The sequence below is a fragment of the Petaurus breviceps genome, unplaced genomic scaffold (assembly GCF_028583685.1).
Source record: "Petaurus breviceps papuanus isolate PSGF00001 unplaced genomic scaffold, PetGlider_PUasm1.0 181, whole genome shotgun sequence".
NCBI lineage: Eukaryota > Metazoa > Chordata > Mammalia > Diprotodontia > Petauridae > Petaurus > Petaurus breviceps.
This window is the reverse complement of record NW_027185784.1, coordinates 5,702,125-5,725,947: the sequence shown is the minus strand read 5'-3', so window position 1 is coordinate 5,725,947 and position 23,823 is coordinate 5,702,125. Positions and strand designations below refer to the sequence as shown.

The 23,823-nt window shown below is 37.4% G+C and overlaps 1 protein-coding gene across 1 annotated transcript in view; it reads right to left on the bottom strand.

Moving 5' to 3' along the window:
- Positions 1-12,843, bottom strand: part of LOC138160429 (hyaluronidase-4) — a gene marked incomplete at its 3' end in the record, with an annotated part of 44,252 nt that extends 31,409 nt beyond the window's left edge. The window contains exons 1-2 of the mRNA XM_069087021.1: positions 12,578-12,843; positions 9,817-9,885 (exon numbers count right to left, since the gene is read on the bottom strand). The remainder of the gene's footprint in view (positions 1-9,816; positions 9,886-12,577) is intronic.
- Positions 12,844-23,823: the final 10,980 nt, after the last annotated feature.

The following is a 23,823-nucleotide window of genomic DNA, read 5'->3' as shown; positions in this document are numbered from 1 at the left end:
AAGGATGGAAGGAAGGAAGGAAGGAAGGAAGGAAGGAAGGAAGGAAGGAAGGAAGGAAGGAAGGAAGGAAGGAAAAAGAAAGAGAAAGAAAGAAAAGAACATAATGTTTCATAAAACACTTTGTCCTTGTCATCTGTTGTTTGCATACCATGATTCTTAATTTTTCCTTTACCAAGGGTATATGATTTTATTGTAGGTGCTGATTATCAGTTGCAATGTCCCCTTAGGGGACAGAAGAGAGGGATTCATATTTTTAAGTTCATACTATGTGCCAGGCACTGTGCTAAGCCCTTTACAAATATTATCTCATTTGTCTCTTTTGGGCAGCTAGATGTCACAAGTGGATAGAATGATCTGTTTGGAATCAGGAATACTCAACTTCCTAAGTTCAAATCTGGCCTCAGACACTAAGTAACTGTGTGACTCTAGACAAGTAACTTAATTCTATTTTCCTCAGTTTCCTCAGCTGTAAAATGAGCTAGATAAGAAAATGTCAAACCACTCCAGTACCTTTGCCAAGAAAACCCCCCAAAAGGTCACAAAGAGTTGGACATGACTGAAGAATGTCTAAGCATTCAGATGATCTTCATGAATCTCTTTTGCCAAGACACTGATCACATAATCTTAACAAACTGTTGACAAGCCTCAACAGACTAAGTTAGGTTGATCCTTGAAAGATCAACACACTGAGATGCTAAGCCCATACAGGACACTTTCCCAGAATGTTTGAACCTATCAGAATCTGCAGCTGGAATAGCCATTAACAGCACAATTCACCTCCATATCACAATGAAATACCTGAATAAGACAGTGGTTTCCTAACTGCAATCTTAAATGATAAAGTCATTCTAAGGGTCCCTAAGAAGTTATCTAAATCAATCTACTTCTTTTTAGTCAAGGAAATAACTATAATTTTTATTATCCACAGTAAAAGTTACAATTGTAGATCATTCATATATAAGAACCTTGAGATCAAGGATTGTTTCATTCTTTGTATTTATGTCCCCAGTGCCTAGCACTGTGACTAGCACATAGTAGGTACTTTAAAATGCTTGTTGATCCATTTAATCTATTCTATTTTCAAAAATAGAGAAGAAAATTTTTTCAGTCTCCTCTTCCATCATTTAACAATTTCTATTCTTATTCAAGAGAATTTATGAGAATGGAAGAATGGAAGGTATGGTAGCACTTACACACTAACTATTCTAATTTAAAGAGATATTTTCATTCAGAAGCCTTAAGAGTAAAAAGCTACACAGAAATACAATGAATGAATTGACTAAATGTTCTTTTCCTACTAAAGATATTAGCTAAAGTTTGGTTTTTAACTATAACCTATCTACCTGACAAATAACTCATACACCTATATCAGTCATAAAAGAACTATTGTTAAGATTTTTTTTAAAGAATTGTTTCTAAGGTTGAAGATATCTCAAAATTATAGAACACAAGTTGCTTGCATCTTTCACTTTTTTCCCACTAAATCACGTTTAAGACACTGAAGCGTCTTAAGTGGCTTGTTTGGGGAATATAGGTATATGAAGATTATTGTTAAGAAAATCATTGACTTGAGAAGTAGGTTATGAAAATGGCAGCTTACATAGCTTCCTAGATCTTAGTATGCTTTCTCTAAAATGATAAAGCATACCTAGAATGCAGACATTTAATTTTCGCTATTTTGAATTATCTTCAGAGATTCTCTAGCTTTTTTTAAACATACTGCTGGTCAAGTTGACTGGATGCTTCTTGTCCTTCAAGCAACTCCTGACAACTCATTTCCTTAAGAAAGTCTTCTAGGATTGAGCAGGTGAAAAAAAGCCAACAGGTACCCTTGTTTGGATGGAGAATTCCTAATATTGTTTCCCTAGTCACAAAGGAAACACATTATAAACCTTAAAGTATCATATAAATGTGAATTATCATTATCAGTATATCTAGTCAAATCGCTTTATTTTATACATCAGAATTACTCAAGTATTTTATAGTACTCATGTGTATGTCCTTGACCTCTGTGTATATTCAGTGTAGCTTGTCCATTGATTATCCTTTCCCAGAAAGCAAGGACCGTGTCAAGGAAATTTTCCCCTTACAGTACCTAGTTTAGCATTATTTAATAATGAGTAAATTGTTTTGATTATTTTAGTAAAACCTACACTAAAGACCTACTTTTAGTAGGTAGCATTTGGTAACCTACTCTTATCAAATTGACTCTTGGATGATTCAAAAGCCACACCAACTTCATGGATGTTCTGGGAGGCTTCAAGGATCGGTTCAGCTATAGACTAGATGCCTTTTGTCCAAGAATCAGCCTAGTTAAATCTAAAGGGGCTCTCCACCAAAAACTCTCCCTTCAGCACATGATGGCTTTTTTTTTCAGTCAGAGCAACTTGTAGATAAAAGGAGCCTTCACAATAATGGCATCACAGATCCCTGAAACAGTTTTTTTTTTTTTAAAGCAATTGGGGTTAAGTAACTTGCTCAAAGTTACACGGCCAGTTATTTCTGGGTGTGGTGCTGAGTATCTGAGCCCGGAATTTGATCGGTGCTCTTACTCACTGAGCCACCTGGCCGCCCCCCCCCCTTTTTTTTTAACCTGAAACAGTTTTAAGAAAAATTATAATGAATAAGAAATCCAGTCACAGTGTTCTAGTCAAGTTTTCTGAGTCAGGAGCATTGTTATCTATGTTATGCTGTTTCAGTCATACGTGACTCTTCATGAACCCATTTGGGATTTTCTTGGCAAAGATGCTAGAGAGGTTTGCCATTTCCTTCTCCAGCTCACAGATGAAGAAATTGAGACAAAAAGGACTAAGTGATTTGCCCAGGGTCACACAACTAGTAGGTGTCTGGGGCCAGATTTGAACTTAGGTCTTCCTGGTTCTGGACCCAGTGATCTGGACCCACTGTTCTTCCTATCTGCCCATTTTCATCCATATCAGGTGCCATTCAATATTCACTAAATCAGAAATGCATCTGTCATCTCAAGTGTTAATCTCTGGTCATGATTTAATTATACAATTTTGTCAATCTGGTTGAGATTTTGAATATGCTTGTTACTAAGGGTCCAGGAAAGGATTAGAAGAACTGAACATTTATTAAGCTTGCCAATCACCATGATTTTAAGATGAAATATATTTTATTAATTCATTGACAAAGCTGCTTTAAATACCCAATGCTGAACCTGTGTCTAAAAAACTATACATTTTTCAACTCCAAATTCTTAATAAATATATGTGGCATTTCAGAGTAAGAGTAAAAGAAGAAAAAGAAACTTCAACCCCCAAGGGTGGTACAGTGGAGCCGGTGGTGATACTGCTTCAGAGGGTGTTCTGGTTAGATGAGAGTATTTGTGGCACCCTGGTCAGAGGCTGGGTGTTCTTTTCTTGGAGAGGGAATGTGAATATATTCTAGCAGAAAGAGAAGAAAATGGCAGCTTTGTCTTGAGCTCAAGGAGCCTGCCTGGACCTGAATGAGACTGGATAGCACATTCCTCTCCAGGCTACACTCTTGACTTCTGCCAGAAATCTCTTTTTCCTCAAACTTACTCCATTCCTGGAATTCACACTTTGGAAGTGCCCTCCACTGCTTTGGTTTCTGCCTCTCATTGAATACCTACTTCTAGTACCTCCATTTTAGGAGGGTGGCCAGGCCAGCCAAGTCTCATTCCTCTACAGGCTACCTCTGGTTTCCCATTAGCTATCTTTCCTCTCCTTGTCCCACTCCCCTATCCATCTTCTTTGTATGTGCTGTTTTCTCCCCATTAGATATAAACTCTTTGAAAATAAGAACTGTATTTATGCTTCTGTTTGTTTTCCCAGTGCCTGTTACATAGGGAACATTGAAGAAGTGCTTGCTGACTAATGGTGAGAGGCAAAACTTAAGGGACTTCCCCAAGATTTCAATGACTGTCCACTTGCTACAAGTCAGCATTCTCCCGAAATTTATGTTGTATTATGTGAACTTGGTCAGAGGTATCCAGGGAGAAAGGCTTCTCTCCATGCTGATTTGTAACACCTGGTCTCTGCTGTATGGTAGAAATGGATGACAGAATGCCTGCTGCTTGATTTTAGTTCTTTATTTACTTTTTAACCTGTTTTAAGTAAATGTCCTTTTACATTACTAGGATGTCATCTGATTGATCCCAGCTGGTCTGGGAGTAGGGAAGGATTCAGAGAAGAAAAATATGGGCTCAGGAGCGGTGGTTGAATACATGGCAAACACAAAAAGTTTCTAATAACCTCTAAGTGACATTGAAAGGAGATTCTAACTCATATAATAATATAAATAAAATAATATTAATTAAAAGATAATAGATTTTAGAATCTAAAGTTGAAAAAGACCTCAGATATCATGAAGTTCAAACCCGTTGTGTTTACAGTTGAGGAAGTTTCAGACCATAAAGATTGTGACTTCTCAAGTTCACACAGTTGATTAGTGGCAGAAGCAGGACTAAAAGCCCTATCTTTGGATTCCTGGTTTAGTGTCTTTCCAGCATGCCTTGCTGATGTAGAATAGTAGTTCAGTTTACTATACATAATTGAGATATTCTAAGGAAGATAAGTCAAGTCAACAAGCATTTATTAAGCTCCTACAATGCGCCAGCCACTGTGCTAAGTGCTGGGTTACAAAGAAAGGAAGAAAAAACAGTCCCCTGATCTCAACAAGTTCACAGTTTTATGAGATTCATCACAAAATTGTATGTAGCACATCAATTGTGGTTTGTTTATTTTCTCATAGAACTGTATCATATTGGACCTTAGCACCTTTGGGGGCTGGTATATTTACAGTCTAGTCAAGGTTGTTGGTGAGAATGGTGGAGGAATGGGAGGATCCCTAGAAACAAAACATTAATATTCTTTTACATTAGTATTCTTTTTTTTTAAGCAATTGGAGTTAAGTAACTTGTTCAAGGTTACATGGCCAGTTATTTCTGGGTGTGGTGCTAAGTATCTTAGCCCAGATTCGATCCCCAGGTCATCCCGACACTGGGGCCAGTGCTCTTACTCGCTGGGCTACCTGGCTGCCCCTACATTAGTATTCTTTTTCATATACAAAAAAAAAATGATGTTACTTCCTATTAGACATAACACTTTGAGTTACTTTTCTAGTAATGAATGAATGAATGAATAAGTTTCTACCAGTGAGTCTCAAACACGTTAAAAAAAAGAGCCACATCAGTCCCAGTGGTTTGGTGGAATTTTTCAGAGACCAGGAGCACCACAGCAATCATAAATTTCAAACACAGATGTTTCCCCAGAAATCAGAAGGAATAGAAGATGGAAGAGTGGAAGTGGGAACTCGCCTAAACTCTCCCAATTCCTTTCCAAACAATTTTAAAACAATGCCTCCTATTGTATTCTGAAGCAGCAGAGCCAACAAAAGATCAGGGTGAAACAATTTTCCAGTCCAAAACTACTTAGGAGATTGGGACTGGAGTCTTGGAGGCAGTTGCATCAGCTACAACAAACAGTTGGGAGTTCTCAGCCCACAGATGGTGATGGGTTGGGCAACTGGTGAAAAAGAGATTACAAAGGACCCTTTGCCAGCACTGGGCTCAAGACTCAACAGTCTTTGACCATACACATTATTGGGTAACAGTGTCAGGACAAAGAAGAGTACTAATGCTTACAGCCAAAGAGGAGCAGGTGCCCTGGTCACAGTTTCAGGGCAGAAAAGATTCTTATGGACATTCACAAGGGAGCAAGGACCCTGGTCTTGGTTTCAAGGCAGAAAGTGGCATTGATACCTAGCAGCAGGAAACAAGGCACCAAAGTTACGGTACCAAGGCCAAGAAAAGGGCTTGTAGCTTCAGGATAACAATGTCCCTTCCTGGGTAAAGACCAGAGCATAGGCCAGGAGAAGAGTGACCTTAGATCATATAGCCTTGAAAGAACCAAAAACTTATAGACCCCTAGAACTAGCTCTGAAAACAGTAGCAAAAAAGACAAAACAAAACCCTGAAGTTTGTGACATTGCCCCTTCTACCCTGAGAGCAGAACCCAATTTTAACATAAAGTTAAAAGTTAAGAACTGGGCCAGAAAATAAGTAAACAACAATAAAAAGGGAATCTGATTATAGAAAGTTGCTATAGTAACAAGGAAGATCAACACAAACTCAGAAGAAGACAACAGTATCAAAACAACTACAAAGCAAAGCCTCAAAGAAAAAAAGTGAATTGGACACAAGCTCCAGAAAAATTTCTAGAAGAGTTCAAAAAGGACTTTCAAAATCAAATAAGAGAAGTAAAGGAAAAACTGGGGGAAGAAATAAGAGTGATGTAACAAATTTAATAAAAGAGAGTCAACAGCTTGGTAAAAGCAGCATATATATATATATATACATACATATATATATATATATATATATATTGAAGAAAATACACCTTAAAAAACAGATTTGACCAAATGATAAAAGAGGCACAAAAATATGCTGAAGAAAACTAGAATTAGGCAAGTGGGGAGCTAATGGTTCCATGAGATATCAAGGAACAATAAAACAAAGTCAAAGTAGTGAAAAAAAAATGGAAGAAAATGTGAAATATCTTATTGGAAAAACATCTGACCTAGAAAATAGATCAAAGAGATTAATTTAAAAAATGCAAATTTAAACAACTTTGAGGTACCAATTCATACCTATCAGATTGGCAAATATGACAGAAAAGGACAATGTATTGAAGGGGGTGTGGGAAAATTGGGACACTAATGCACTATTAAGGCAATTTGGAGACACAATGGATAGAGTGCCAGGCCTGGAATCAGGAAGACTCATCTCCCTGAGTTCAAATTGAACCTCAGATACTAGTTGTGTGACCTGGGCAAGTCACTTAACCCTGTTTACCTCTCAGTTCTTCATCTGTAAAATGAACTGGAGAAGGAAATAGTAAACCATCCCAGTATCTTTTCCAAGAAAACCCTAAAAAGTGGGGTCATGAAGAGTCAGACATAACTGAAACAACTCAAGAACAACAACACGCTGTTGGTGGAATTGTGAACTGATCCAACCATTCTGTAGATCAATTTGGAACGGTGCCCAAAGAGTTAGAAAACTGTGCATACCTCTTGACCCAGCAATACAACTACCCCAAAGAGATAAGAGGAAAAGGAAAATAATCTATATATACATAAATAGTTATAGCATCTCTTTTTTTTGATGGCAAAAAATTGGAAATTGAGGGGTTGTCTATCAACTGGAGAATAGACAAACAAGTAGTGATATATGAATGTAAAGGAATACTATTGTGCTATAAGAAATAATGACAACATGGTTTCAGAAAAACCTGGAAAGATTTATAAGAAAGTGAAGTGAGCAGTACCAAAAACATTGTCTACAGTAACAACAATACTGTATGATGATTAATTGTAAATGACTCGGTTAATCTCAGCAATACAACAATCCAAAACAATTTCTAAGGACTTATGACGAAAAATACTATCCACCTCCAGAGAAAGAACTGATGAAAAAGGAAGGAAGGAAGGAAGGAAGGAAGGAAGGAAGGAAGGAAGGAAGGAAGGAAGGAAGGAAGGAAGGAAGGAAGGAACTAATAAAGTCTGAATGCAGATCAAAGCATTTTTTTCCCTTGGTTTGGGGAGGTGGTTCGTGTTTCCTTTTGCAACATGGCTAATATGGAAATATGTTTTGCATGACTTTACCCATGTAATCTATATCATTTTTTTTTTTTGCCTTCTTAAGGAAGGTGGAGGGGAGGGAAGGAAGGAGGGAAAGAATTTGGAACTCAAAATTTTTTTAAAAACAACAAAAGTTTTTTTTAATTTTTACATATAATTGAGGGGGAAATTTAATAAAGAAATAAATCAGAAGGAATAAGACATATTGATATTAGAGTCCAACTGATATATATATATACATATATGTATATGTGTGTACATATATATATATGTATATATATATATATAAAACCTTGCTTTCTGTGTATATAAAAACTATTATCAGCAGGAGGGCACCACCAAATTTATTTTCTTGTTCAGTGGTTTGGATTTCATATCTCACTCTCTAAACCCTAGATGAAATGCACAGGGAAGCCCTCCATGTATTTAGATGGAGATAGGAGAATTTGGTTCCCCCTCCCTCTTGCAAAGAGCTTACATGGAGAGTTTTCTCTCCCACACAACTTTAGGGAGTACTGTTTCTGTCTCTTGAAGTTCTGGAATGGAATTATCAAGCTATTAAAAATAATTACATACCGGTTTCTAATTTATTAAATGCTTAATGTGAAGAAAACCAGTTGTCCATGGCCTAAAATCCAGACTTAGGTTGTTATATCTGGACCATGTCCTTAATGGATATAAACTGGTATCCAGTGGAGTTACTCAGCTGACCCTCAGTGAACATCTTTATTAATAATAATAACCTGGAAGAAAGTATAAACATCAAATTAATTGAGTTTACAGATAATGACAGCTGGTGAGATGCCAGAAAGATCAGAGAAACTACAGGCAGGTCAAGCTAAATTAAAAATGCATTTAAAAAGTAATTTAGTATAGTGGTTCTACTTTGAAGGTATACTCTCAAATCACAGATGCAACTTTATCCCATAGAAAACTCATAGTCAAACAATACTCAGGAATCAAGAATGCTCAGGGAAGGGATGATAAGAGTAACTAGAAGAAATACACTTAATAAATACTTAGTAATGTTACAAGGTGTTAAAGTAAGCAATTGCAATAAAGGTCAAGATGTCTCAGAAAAGAACATAAGGCTTTGTTTCACTATTATAATGACTATAATACAATATCTAGATTCCTTGGTTTTATGTTGTAAATAAACCAGTTCAATTTCAACAAAAACAACCAAGTTGGTGAGGGGGTTCCTTAGATTGACTGACTCTCCAGACTTCTTTTCCTCTTCATAGCCAGTTGCCCTGACACCCTGGAGAAACTTCCATCTAAATTAAAATATAAGTTCATTGAGAGCAAGGACTATTTTAGTTCTTGTATTTATACCCCCAGCACTTAGCATAGTACTTGGCATATAGTAAGCACTTCATGTACTCTATCTATTCATCTATCCATCGAGAGACAGAGAGAGAGAGAGAGAGAGAGAGAGAGAGAGAGAGAGAGAGAGAGAGAGAGAGAGAGAACATTCTCTATATGATTTGTAAAAAATCTCTTTCCTCAGGTAGAAATTAGTCTGGGACCCTGTACACCCACCTGCCACCTGGGCTGCCTAGGAGCTGTGAGAGTGAAGCAATAAACTCCTCCCAAGACTTTCCTTTATAAATACTCTCAGACTTTTCCAGCTAAATCCACTTACCATCAGCTTCTCTGCTTGGTTTGGCCTCCACAAACATCTAGGCCCAGCATCAAGGTACCCTATGGCACCCCTCCCCCCTTTCTGCTTTGTTTTGTGCATTGTCTTCCCGGAGAGATTGTAAACTCCTTGAGGGCAGTGATTATCTTTCTTTTTCTTATTTGCAGCCTCAGGGCTTAAATGTTTCTTGACTAATTGACTGGCACCCTCTGCTCTAAACCACACTTTTTATCTGGAGGAGAAGATACTTTTTTCCCTCAGATTCTATCCCAGCACATATGTTATCTTTGGATTGACCCTCTAGGGATGATGTTAGAGTGTTTGGGGATCTTCTGAAAAGCAGACAGCTATCGGAAGAGAAGGAGCACCACCCCAGATGTCACCCGGGGCAAATCCCTTAGGGCACCACCTTAGTTATGGCTCTGACTGGGGGAAAGATCAAATGAGAAAAACTGCACTACCACCATCAAATACTTGCCATTTAAAAAAAATTATGCGACAAGAGAACACACTGGCCTTACAATCAGGAAGACTGCTTAGATACTTACTAGCTGCATGGTTCCACTTGAAGATAGAATCTCAAGTCACTTAACTTTTCTGTACCTCAATTTCTTCATCTGTAAAACACAAAAAGGGTGCACTATATTATCTTTAAAGTCCCATCCAACTATGAATTTATGATCATCTAAGATTATAAATGCTGATGATGGAAAACACCAGGGTAGGAATTCAATTTCCATCAAAAGGACATAACTGGAAATACAGTAAGAATAAGGATGGGGACTGGACCTGTGATTTCATTGGTATGGGGATAACTCCCCAGGTAAGGCAATTCCATCTACCAGTGCAGACCAGCATCCTCGATGCAATTTATAGTCTTAAAAAATTGCCTAAAACAGGGCTTCTTTAACTTTTCCCACTCTCAACCCTTTCAGCGCTTTTTAAACTGTGGGTCTTAAACCACAGTTTAAGAAGTGCTAGCCTAAAGAACTGAGAGAATAAAAAAAAAAAAAAGCTTAAGGAGCACCGACCCTGGAATCAGGAGGACCTGAGTTCAAATCCAGCCTCAGACACTTAACACAACTAGCTGTGTGACCTTAGGCAAGTCACTTAACCCAATTGCCCTCCAAAAAGAAAAAAAAAGCTTAAGGCAAGAAAAAATTAGTTTGAAGAATTCGAGAGAAAAAAAAGACAATATTTTTTAAAATCCAAATACCTTTCTTCTCTCGGTAAAGAGATTAGGACTAGAACACAGGTGTGGAATATGATCTAAAAACTGCAGATGTAATCATTGTTTCCCTTGCTTTTGTCTAAACATTGTTTATCCTTTGTACAAAGAATGGGGTGACTTCAGGGAAACTACTACAGTGAGAAAACAATAGGTAATAATAAAACTTTTTAAAATAAAAGAATAAAGCTATACAATTACATCCTAAAAGAACAGGTGGAATCACTTCTAGATGAATTTATAAGTCAGTTAGATAAATAACCAAAGAATAGCATCTTGTGAAAGAAATGAAAAAGAATGCCTAAAAATGTATTTTTCACACCTGACTGCTCTGGTTTTAGTATTAGTTTTTCTACTAGGACTGGAGTTTTACCATGCTTGTAATTAAATTGAACATACTTAGCTGCACTACGTATTTTCTTCATTTGTAATAAATAATGTGTTGATACGACATGCTGCAATTTGCAGTTCGTAATAACACTAATTGCTTTTTTTTCCAAACCAGTCTTCGGGGTGACTGCTAAAAAGCTGTTGAACTCTTAAGCACCCTTAGCTTTTCCTTTCCAGTAGTAATTAACACACCCATCATTAGTTGCTAATGGCCACCTGTCAGAAGACAGAATCAATTTAAAGCCACAGTTCATGGAGTTCTCCTCCTAAAAAGTTTCTTTTTTCTTGCCAAAGGAAGAGATAAAATGGAATTCCAAACACCATTCAAGGTATTCATACAATGTTAGGATTAGAAAGAATTTTAGACAGGATTAATCCAATATTCTTATTTTATACATGAAGTGAAGCTCAGAAAGGCTATGACTTACCCAAGGTTATACAATGCCCTGCTTCATCATTTTATAGACTAGGTTTTCGAGTAGCTAATCCTATGTCTATGACTTATAGTGTCTCATGGGCTCTAGGTCCCTAACTCAGGAATTTATCCTAGTTTGGGACTGTTTTGATATACCAGCTAGGATTTCTTTGGGAATAGATAACTGAGATCATCCAGGAGTGGGAAATAATATGTGAATGAAACAATTATGTCTTTACTGCAAAAATGAACTCTTTATTGAAATAGTAAGTTATAGATATAACTAATCAGTAATTACTGATATTTCCACATGTATTTAAGGAAGGATATAGAGCAAGATTTCTAGAAATACAAAATCTTGACAGAAGTCAAGTACATTCCTGATTAAATTTCAATTTTTGATTCAATTCTTACTATAATTTAATCACACCCCCATTTTCCTAATTTCAGCTATATAAATGTCTTGGGACTTGACCTATACACAGCTTCCCAAGAGATTTTTAAATTGTTGGTCCCCTTTGTTGCTGGCATAAACAATACTTCCTCAAATTAAGATATAAATGAATATTATCTGAGACTACATTGTGCTAATTTCTTTTTTTTTTTTTTAAAGCAATCTGGGTTAAGTAACTTGCTCAAGGTTACACGGCCAGTTATTTCTGGATGTGGTGCTGAGCATCTGAGCTCGGATTTGATCCAGGTCATCCCGACACTGGAGCCAGTGCTCTTACTCGCTGAGCCACCTGGCCACCCCAAGAAGGCTTCGAGATTGTGCTAATTTCAAAAATGGTCTGGAGTCAGCACTTCCTATGCACAAGAGAGAATCACTTTTAATTTGTCTGGTATTTCTTGGTCCACATCTAGTTCTGTTTTGCGCAAATGAAGTATGTAACATGATAGCACATGACTTCCTCCGTCTTTATAAAATCCCCTCGTGATCCACATAAGCTTTAAGGAGCCTTATCCCAGCTCCCACTCTTGTAGGTAAGTCTTGGGTCCTAGAGAAAGGCTACATCTCTCCTCCAGGGAGATGCTAGGGGTACCACTGAAGCATCAAGAAGGCATCTTTAATGCCACCAGCTCAAGTCTCCACTAGTATGCTTTCCCACAATTATCAGTTGAGAATAATTTTAGTCATCTAGACTTAAGTAACTTTTATTAAAGGGGTATTAATTAAGGCAATTCAATTTTTAAAAATCTTCCAAAATTCTATGACACACCCTCACATAAATTCGTGCAGAGTAAAAGGGAAAGTGAACTCAAGCTTAGAAAGCACCTGTTGCAAAGCAGTAATTCATAAATCCTGGTTCCTGGAAGTCCATTCATGAGATGCTCAGGAAATTTCTTTTATGCATGAAGTAGTCTCTTTGTTGTATTCCTCAAAGAGATGTGAATCTATGTATATTCTGCCCTTGACTCCCAATGAAGACACTGTCATTAGCTGATCCAGGCATGTCACTAAGTCAGTGATAAAAGAATGGGAAGTACAACATACTCAAGATTTTTTTTTTTTAGCTCACGAAGTCCTCTTCTCAGAGTGGAGGGGAGAGAAGTAAACCTAAGCCAAAATTCAAGCTGAAGCTTCTCTTTCCCACACCACCCCCATCTCCTGGTTCCTCTTCAGGGGTTTGCTGGAACACTCCCCTAGCTTGAAAATTACTGGAATTTCCCAATTTCAACCAACTGGATGCTTCTTCATAAGAGCCAGAGGGCATGATGAAATCCCTCAGTTCATTAAAACCAGTTTCTTCCCTGACAATATTTCATTTCATCTACTGATTTCAAAGACTTTTTATACTTAATCTAAAGGTTATGATTAAGAATGATTGATTGCATCTCTTATCACTTGCTTCAGGTGGGGTGGTATAGCAATTGATTTACTCAATCATCCCACTTTTTTCTCCCCAGTTTTGATATTTGCTGACTCCAGCAAATTTATTAGGGCATATTTGGCAAATTCCACAATCCCAAATACTAGATGACTGCTTAATGAGTTGAGGTAGTTCTATATTTCCTTTTTAGATGTCTTCCTCAGTGCTTTATACTATTTTAGGAAAAGTATGGAGGAAAGTCTATGTGGCACAATTCTTAAATCTAATAATTAACATTCTTTCATACTTACAAATGTGTTAGAGTAAAAAATAAAATTTTAAACAAACGTGATTTTTACTAAGTTTTAATAGGGCCAATACCTGTCTTCTTGTTTTCAAAGAGCCTTTTCCAACCCCAAAATAACAAAGCAAAGAAAGGGAAACAGAAATAGAAAAATCAGGTAGGGACCATATGCTACCATTAAATGTGCAGTGGATTCAGCTTAGACTAGAATTATTTACCTCTCCTATTCCTATTAAGGGGGCCCTCTAATCTGGACCCAGACACATATAGGCTACCCTTAGCCACTGACTTACTGTAAAAGGGAAAGAAAATTATTAAGCTTCCTTTCTCAGAAAGAAAGCTTTGTCCCTACAGAGATTCTCAGATCACATGGTACTCTTCCCACAGAGATTAGGGACCTGAAGTCAACTGAAAGTTGCCCACCCTCTCACCTTCAGGTATGAAATCAGACGGTCCCAAGTATAAAACTCTTCTATGAGTCCCTTAGTACCTAAGAACAATCAACTGGGAAATGGACAAAATGTTATAGGACACACGGTACCCATATAGCATGTTTCTGTTTTCTGAGCTTTGTGATAGACAGAACAGAAGGAGAGAATATTACTAGTAGTATAGGAAAGTAGTAAGCTCCAATAAACTTGAGCAGAACCAATGTAGCAATTAAGACTAATGAAGAGTTTTTAGAGTGAGATACAAGGTGTCCAAAAGGTCTTAGTGAAATTTTAAGCTTTAATAGCTAAAAAAAAACCCTTTAGGACACACTATATTTGTATAATTAATTATTTTGTACTGGTATTCAACCTCTATTAAAGAATATTTACATTAGTCAAAGAGTTTGGAAGTGAAGAGGGTGGTTATAGTTACAATTTGAAAAATATATGCATTTTGGGGTAGTTATAATACAGTTCCAAAAAATAAAAAAGATTTTATTTTTTAAAGGGTAAAGAGTTAAATATGCAAAAATAAGGTTCTTTGAAATAGCCTCTTTTTCTTTGTGTTATATTCAATCATATTTAGTTGTATAGATATATATACCTTAAAGTAACTAGTGAGATCAAAGAATGTCAGAGCTGAGACCATGGAGATTATGAGAAATCTTGAAGCTCTTCCTTTTGGGGTTCTGAGAATACAGGTTCTCTAATGCACTAATGTGAATGGGTCAAGGCTTCTGGAAAGCAATTTAGAACTATGCACAGAAAGACACCAAACTGACCCAGCTATAACCTTATTAGGTCTATACCCCTAAAGAAAGCAAAGAAAAAGGAGAAGGATCTATATATGTAAAGATATTTATAGCACCTCTTTTTATGGTTGTGAAAAACAGGAAAAATAAAGCATTGCCCTCCTATTAAGGAATGTGTAAATAAATTGTGACATATGAATGTAATAAGATATTATTGTGCCATAAGAAATCATTAAATGGTGGTAGCTAGGTGGCGTAGTAAATAGAGCACCAACCCTAGAGTCAAGAAGACCTGAGTTCAAATGTGGCCTCAGACACTTGACATTTAACTAGCTGTGTGACCTTGGGCAAGTTACTTAACCCCAATTGCCCTGCCTTCCCCCCTCCAAAAAAAAATCATTAAATGGACAATTTCCAAAGAAACTAGGGAGATCTCTGAACCAATGAAGAGAAAGTGAGAATGACTATGAGAACAATTTGTACAAGGATAACAAGAGTATAGAGAAAAACTTCTTTAGAATTTTAGAATTCTTTAGAATTCTGAACAGTGCAATGATAAGCCACAAGTCCAAAAGGATGAATATGAAAAATGCTGCTGGGTCTCCTTATAGAGATGTGACAAGCTTAAAATGCAGAAAGAAAAAGTTTTCAGACACGGCTAATGTGGGGATTTGTTTTGCTAGACTATGCAGCTATGTATTGAGGGCTCTATTTTTCAGATTTGCATTATTTTACTTACTCAGGAGAGTGGAAAGAACAGGTTAATTTTTTTTAAAGTAAAAGAAGGGAAAAAGGGGTGGCTATAGGTGGCGCAGTGAATAGAGCACTGGCCCTGAAGTCAGGAGAACCTAAGTTCAAATCCAGCCTCAGACACTTAACTTTACTAGTAGTGTGACCTTGGGCAAGTCACTTGACTCCAATTGCCCTCCAAAAAGCAAAAAAAAAAAAAAGAAAAGGAAGAAGAAGGGGGGAAATATCTAAAGATTAAGCAAGCACTCAACTGGAGTAACATAGTAACCAATTTACTGTGGTCATTATGGAGAATCAAAGTAACATATGCCTTGCATGAAGGGGAAGAAAGAAAAGAAAGGAAAGGAGAAGAGAATAATAGAAAAGAAAAGAAACCCTTCCTTTTACAAATGAGAAAACTAAGGCCCAGAGAAGTCCAATTCCTAGGCTAAGACTATCCAGTGAGTTAGTGGCATTTAATTTAGGGCTCTTGATCCCTAAACCATCACTCTTTCCATTTCACCTCTCTTTGATTTTTGAAAGAAGTAAAGAAAAAAGATAAAGCCATATTTCAAGAAATTACATGGTAAAATATTCCAGGGAATTCTTTGTTCCTCCCAATAAGATTCAAAAAGATAAAATTCAATGCATCTAGTAAGGATGAAATACATAAATATAAGAAAATGACCACATCCAAGCTATTCTTTTAAAACGACCTTTCTTCACAGTAGAACAATGTTTAAAATCACGTACTTGCTAAAGAGTAGGCAACAATGCCATGTTACAGCCTGCAAAAATACTATCAAGAATATTAATTTCGGCATATTTTTAGAATCCATGAAAAGATAGCTAAGCAACTCAGTAGAGCATATAATCAGAAACTCATGGGATGATCCTGTAATTTTAATCCATCAAAATAAAAGGCAAAGACTTGACTCTTCTGCTGACTCTTATTTCTTGAATTCCCCTCAGATCCCATAACCTAACTTAAAAAGACAGAGCAACATAAAGTGATTTAGAGCTAGAAGGGGCCTTAGTTCCATCTAGTCCAATTGCCTCATTTTTAAGCTCCAGGGTGTATATGAAATTAAAGCAGAAAAGACAATCATTTAAATTTTTTTTTCCACTGGTGCTTCCACATGTAGCAGAGGTTCTGGAGCCATTCTACCAATTTCTGCTCCCATTGGCAGAGTGAATTAGAGTTCAGCTGGCTATTTGTCCCCTCAGGGTTCTAGAAGTAGCCTTAAGACAGGAGGGGAGAAGGGGGTCTTTCTAGTGCTATAATTCACGACACCCCACTAGTGTACTACTACCACCATGATTATCAGTTGTCTGTTAATCAGTCCAACTTAATTTGCTTTTAGAAACAGGTATAATTGGTAGAAAATATCCCCTCAAAAGTATATAGCACACTCTTACAGAAACTCTCCCATTTTACAGAGGAGTTAACTGAGGGTCAGAGAGGTTAAGTGACTTGCTTAGTCACACACTTAATCACATACTTTTTGTAAAAATTAGTTGATATCTCAAATCCTCTCAAACACAGACACTTTCCTCTGAGGTCATTGTAAGAGAATCCATGTCAGGGCAGTCATCAATGCAATAATGCACGTTGTCCATTAACAAGCATGGCATCATGAAATAAATTCATAGTTTTCTAGGATACTACTCTGGTGGGACCACATCCGGAATATTGTGGCAAACTCATTACTTCTAATTTCATCACCATGCTGCTAAGTCAAGCCTTGACTGACTCCATCTTCCTCATTCCCCCTCTCCTCTTATTGGAAGGCTAGAGGATAGAATATCAAACTCCTCCCAATGTCTTCCTTTGTAGAAGATGGACATTGGACTTTTGGGCTCACTCCACTCTGCACCTGCTGCTCTTCTTGGTTGCTGCTCCATGGAACAAAATGTCCCTATAACAGGTACCCCATGATATCCCCCTACTACATCCTCATTCCTGCTTTCCTGCCTCCTTTAGAGGGTAAGCTCCTTGAGGGCAAAAAATGTCCATCTTTTCATTAATTGTATCACAAGTTCTTAGCACAGTGCCTATCATATGCAATAGGCACTTAATAAATATTTATTGGATTGGATTGATTAGGCATCATGAAGGTTAATGGACCTAGGATTCTAAACGTCCTTAAAGTCATGTCAGTTGAAAATGGGGATAGGTAAATTGGAGACAAGAACACTGAGGATGATTAACACTTAACTATTATCTTCACATATCTGAAAGACTATCTTATGGAAGAAGGATAAGACTCATTCTTCATAGGTCCAGAAAGCAGAACCAGCAACTATGGTTGGAAGAAAGATAGTGTGGTACAGAGAAAGGAACAATGAATTTGGAGTCAGAGGATCTGGGTTCAAATACTGTCTCTGCTAATTAATATCTGTGTGACCTCGAGCCTCTCTGGACTTTAGTGTCCTCTAGATAATGAAAGGTCTAGACAAAGTGATCTCTACTCTCTAGCTTTAAATCCTTTTATCTTGAGTTAGAGAGGAAGGTTTAGATTTAATTTAAGGAAAAATTCCCTGACAATTAGAGCAGTCCAAAAGCATGATGTACTTCCTCAGGAAGCAGTGAGTTTCCCATCACTGGAAGCCCTCAAGAATTTGCTCATGGATGTTGTAGAGGAGATTGCTATTCGGGTCCTGTTTGACTTAGATGGTCCCTTCCAGGTCTGAAGTTTTCTCTTTCTGCTCCCGGACGCTCCTGCTGTTTAGAATTTCCACACTATCATTTTGATCTTATTTTAAGAATGACCTGTTTGTGGTACCCACTTTACTCACTATAGTTTAGATCCCAAGAAGTCAGTGCTTTTTCTGACTGAAAATAGCTCTTAAAAACTTATATTCTTCAAGTTTACACAAACCACTGAACTTCACTGGCACTCTATCTACTATCTTGGAGATGGAGAGGCTGAGATTTTCATTCACTGGGATATGGTAAAGTTTGGCAGCTTCTTTACTGCAAGCTCTTAGGAGCCCTCAGTTTTTCATGCTCTCTCTCTTAAAAATAGTTTATATTACTTTGAGTCTACTTTATATCTACTTGTCCATGTGCAAATTATATTTCCCCCACTAGAATGTAAAGTTGTTGAGGGCAGGCACAATTTTTTTTTCATCTTGTCACTGTGCCTTGTTCACAGTAGATACTTAAATGCTTATTAAATTCCATGGAATTGAACTTAGCACATAATTGGGTATAACTTAACCCAAGCAGTCAGAGTAAGAAACGGATCTGTAGAAAAATATTAAGATGCCCCTCCTCACATATCTGAAATGATTGGAATTCCACCTTTGTAGAGAATAGGACAACAGCCATTGCTAGGGTATTACTCCCTTCATCTCTTTAAAAGGTATTGAAATGGAAATTAAGGCATTATTTGAGAATGAGACATGGCTGATGTGGGGATTTGTTTTGCTTGACTAAACATATTTGTGAAAGGTTTTGTTTTTCTTCCTTTCTCTATGTGGGGAAAGGGGGAAGTAAGAGAGAATTTGGAGCAGAAAATGAAATAAAATTTAATTTAAAAAATAAAAAAGGTATTGGGCTTGAAATTATCTACCTACTCCACATCAATATTTTAAAGTCTAAAGGTACAGTTCTTTGGGAAGATTCAATATAAAAGTCAGTTTTCCTGGTCAACAGTAATTGGGGAAACCATATAGATTAGTTTAGATGATAGAACATGTAAGAGTTAGAGCATCTGACACCCAAACGAAACCTCAATTCCACCAAGGAGGTAATAATCTCACCTGAGATTGTTAGGGGTCTTTGGAGGTACAGGCTCTAGGAATAAAGGAATTTGTTGGTATTCCTGCTTTCTTCCACATTTCTCAGTTCCAAGGATCTCCCATTTGCCATTCAAAGTTTGTTCCTTGCTTCCTCTTCCCCTCTCTCCTTTTCTATTTCTCTCTCTCTGAATTCTCTCAACCAATCTAGAGTCACATCTCTCTCCACACACAAAAGCTGCCCTTCAGGGGATTGTCAAACCTGCCTGGTTTTGATGGCATTACATAAGAATCAGATTACATGTTCTCAAGTCTAAACTTCAACCAATAGTTTTCTGAATTTTATCAAGGCATTAGACAAAATTCCCCACAATATAATAGTAGACAAGGTATACAGATGTGAATTAGATGATACTACAGAACAAAATAGATTTAGAAACTTTTTAATGATTGTAACCACAAAATGATTTATTTAGGACCTGATACTAGATTTCTAGGTGTAAGAAAAGTAACTTCTTAACCTCAATTTCCTCATTATAGAAAACAGAGATGATAATACTTGTACCACCTACTTCATAAAGTTGCTGTAAAAGAAACTTTCCTCACAATAACCTATAAAATATTGTATGATATCAACAAGGGACTACAATAATTTAAATGGAAAGAATGACACACTAAAAAAAAAACTTAAAGGTAAGTGTAATAAAATTACAAAGCTCAAGTGGGACTCAGATGAAGAGTTATGAGAAGACACCCCTCTACGGTAGCAGCTGTGGTAGCTACAAAAACATGGAAGCCAGAACATCTGCTTTCTTAGGTGAGCCTGAGATGGGAGCTCAGGTATTCAGCTAACTCTTTTTCTTTATGTTACTTTCTCCAAGCACAGATGACAGAATCAGAATCCTGAGAAAGAGATGTTTTCCGCCCCAGCAGCTAGCTACCTACCAACGTTAGAACTGGGAGCTGACTGCCCAATGGCAGCTAATTTCTGCGGTTTTCCTTTTTCTTTTTTTTTTCTTGAGGGGGGAAGGCAAGACAATTGGGGTTAAGTGACTTGCCTAAGGTCACATAGCTAGTAAGTGTGTGTTTGAGGTCTGATTTGAACTCAGGTCCTCCTGACTCCAGGGTGGGGCTCTATTCACTGCCACCTACCTGCTCCATTTATTCTTTTTCTTAGAGGAAAAGGAAGAGATAAAGAACAACTGTAATCCTCTTGCACCAAGAAAGGCCTAAGAAAGCTCAAGTCATGCTCTAACTAGACAGGAGAGCTGTATTTTGAGTTATCGTTTGACCAGTGCAGACTGAGAGGAAAGTTAAAAGTATTCAGTAGTTTCACAAGTCTCCTTAGACCTCCCAGAAGACAATAACAAAGGTCATGGGTTATAGTTCATGTTTTAAGTATGTGTTAATATATGCTTATGAGTCTTTTGTGATTTAAGCACTCTTTTTTTTTTTTTGCGGAGGAAATAAATAGCTTTCTTATACCTGAAACCTCCTGCTTTGTACATTAAGTAACTTTTTTAGGAGGGATGTTGCTAATAAATACCTTTTGGAGAGACTTTAGGTATGAATGCTCTCTAAGCTTTAAAAAGTTTTTTCCTGGAACTCTGGGGTAGAGGCAAAATCATGCAGAATACAAGAAAAAGAATTTTTTTTTTCCTGGACTAACTCAAAGACTCATCCTCATGAGTTCAAATCTGACCTCTGACATTTACTAGCTGCATGACCCTGGGCAAGTCACTTAATCCTGTTTGCCTCAGTTTCCTCATCTGTAAAATGAGCTGGAGAAAGAAATGACAAATCACTTCAGTATTTTTGCCAATAAAACCCCAAATGGGGTCGTGGAGAGTTGGACATGACTGTTAATGACTGAACAAGAAAAACTCTCATTGGGAGCAATGAGTCAGAGTGAGAAGAGTCTGATCTCCTCTCTTTGAGACCAACAATCCTAGGATTGAACCTGGCACATGTTGAGTCCAGAGTAGAGGCCTCATTTAGGGAAAAAGACCCTACTCTTTCAGATATGTGTGACATTTCTAATAATTTCCAAGGTATTAGAACCTGTGCAACCTGTCCACAAAGTTGATGTCTAAGTCCTTTCACTTCAAGACTCCTACCTAATTACTTATAACTAGTTTGTTGGTTCTCTTAGGATCAAACTGTGTCTGAAGTCTGAACTAGGCTGAAATTTGAACTGTATCTGACTGTCTTACACTGGATAGAATTAACAATGGTTTGAAATCTTAACCCTATCACCAGGTCTCTGTCTCAGCATTGTCCAAGAACTGCCATCGATGGCTCTCTCTTTCCTTTTGTTGATTTACTATCTGCCATCATAAAGTTGGAAATAATTGATGCTTCCTAGTCCTATGTTCACAAGGACAGGGACAATAGCTGTCCAGAGAGGAAGTAAGGAAAGAGGCTTAGAATGGAGGTTTTAGATTTAAAGAGCTTTCCATGTCTTAATTGATTGTAACCTACCTATCCACATATAAACACACATAGACACAGACAGACAGACAGACACACACACACACACACACACACACCAAATGAATGAATAAGTGTTTATTAAGTATGAGACATCTATAGTCACTATACTAAGCATTCTCTCAATGGAAAGAGTACTCACATTAAAAAGATGACAATTTCTCAACATATCAAAATATTATTCACAACCAAGATATTTAGGACTCCAGTGAAGCTTATACACTTGCCATTATTACATAGCATTTAAAAGCATTTCAATGAATGTTTTTCAAAATGAACTTGATTCCCACCTCCAGAAAAAAAAAAACATATGGAGTCTGAATGCAGATCAAAGCATACTCTTTTTTTACTTTTCTAATTTTTCTTGTTTCTGTTTTTTGTTTTCTTTTGCAACATGGCTATTATGAAAATATGTTTTGCATGACTGCACATGTATAATCTATAACAAATTGCTTGCCTTCTCAAGGAGATAAAAAAAAAGAGGGAGGGAAGGAGAAAATTTAGAACTCAAAATTTTTTTAAAAGAATGTTTAAATTGCTTTTACATGTAATTGAGAAAAATAATATAAAAGTTGATTTTTATTTTACTTGCAAACTTGGTGTTTTTTAAAACATTTTTTAAATTTGCTGGTGTGGTAGGAGGAGCCAAGATGGTAGCATAGAAGCAGGAAGACTCCCTGAGCTCCCCCATAACCACCTCAAATACCTATAAAAAATGACTCTAAACAAACTTTAGGGCTACAGAACACACAAAGTGACAGAGAGAAACAAACCTCCCACTGAAGACAGCCCCACAGACTGGCAGGAAAGGTTGATCGCAGCTAACTGGGAGCAGAGCCCAGCCCCACATGAGTCCAAGGTTTTAGCCCTAGGGCTGCCCAACCAGCTGCTACTATAGGGATGTCAGGAGAGTACATCACCAGCAGCTGTGGTAGTTTCCAGAATTATCAACCCATAAATGCCAGTTATCAACCCATAAATGCCAGGCAAAGTGAGAGATCAGTGGACTTTGGGAACAGGGAGTCTGGAGTGTGGTCAGGCCTCTGCCCCCAGGGCGAGAAGTGGCTGAGGCACAGCAGCCACTGCCCCTTGGCTGCTTCAGAGCTCCTGGCCTGCAGATTGTAGGGGGTCCAAGCAACCAGTCTGAGGGGTAATCATTATTTCTTTAACCTGCTTGGATCTGGATTGCTGTCTTGGGTGAAGGTCCTATGGTGCATGACCAGTGTGCCAGAGTCAGTGGAGGCTTCTGAGAGAGCACCCAACTAATAACTCTGGCAGCTGAGAAAACCCCAGCAATTTGGGACAAAGCTCTCCTCTCTGGAGGCAGAGTTCTACTGGTGCAACATGAACAAGCAAAGGAAGCAAAGCAAGCACAGCAATCCAACTTTGGACTCCTTTTGTGGGGAAAAAAAGGATCAAATCATGGAATAAGAGGAAGACAATGAAGTCAGAGCTCCTGCACCAAAAGCTTCCAAGAAAAATAAAAATTGGTTACAGGCCATAGAGGAGCTTAAGAAGGATTTTGAAAACCAAATAAGAGAAGTGGAGGAAAAATTAGGAAGAGAAATGAGAATGTTGTAAGAAAATCATGGAAAAAGAGTCAACAACCTGACTGAAGAAAATAACACCTTAAAAAATAGACTAACTCAAATGGCAAAAGAGGCTCAAAAAGCCAGTGAGGAGAAGAATGTCTTAAAAAGCCAAATTTGCCAGATGGAAAAAGAATCTCAAAAGCTCACTGAGGAGAATCATTCCTTCAGAATTACATTGGAGCAAACGGAGGCTAATGACTTTATGAGAAATCAAGATACTGTTAAACAGATCCAAAAGAATGAAAAAATAGAAGGCAATGTGAAATATCTCATTGGAAAAACCACTGACCTGGAAAATAGATCCAGGAGAGATAATTTTAAAAGTTTTGGACACCTGAAAGCCATGATCAAAACAAAGAACCTAGAAATCAACCTTCAAGAAATTCTCAAGGAAAATTGCCCTGATATTTTAGAGCCAGAGGGCAAAATAGAGGTTGAAAGAATCCACTGATCACCTCCTGAAAAAAAATCCCAAAAAGAAAACTCCTAGGAACATTATAGCCAGGTTCCAGAGTTCTCAGATCAAGGAGAAAATATTACAAGCAGCCAAGAAGAAACAATTTGAATATTGTGGAAACACAATTAGGATAACACAGAATCTGGCAGCTTCTACATTGAGGGATCAAAGGGCTTGGAATATGATGTTATGGAAGTCAAAGGAGCTGGGAT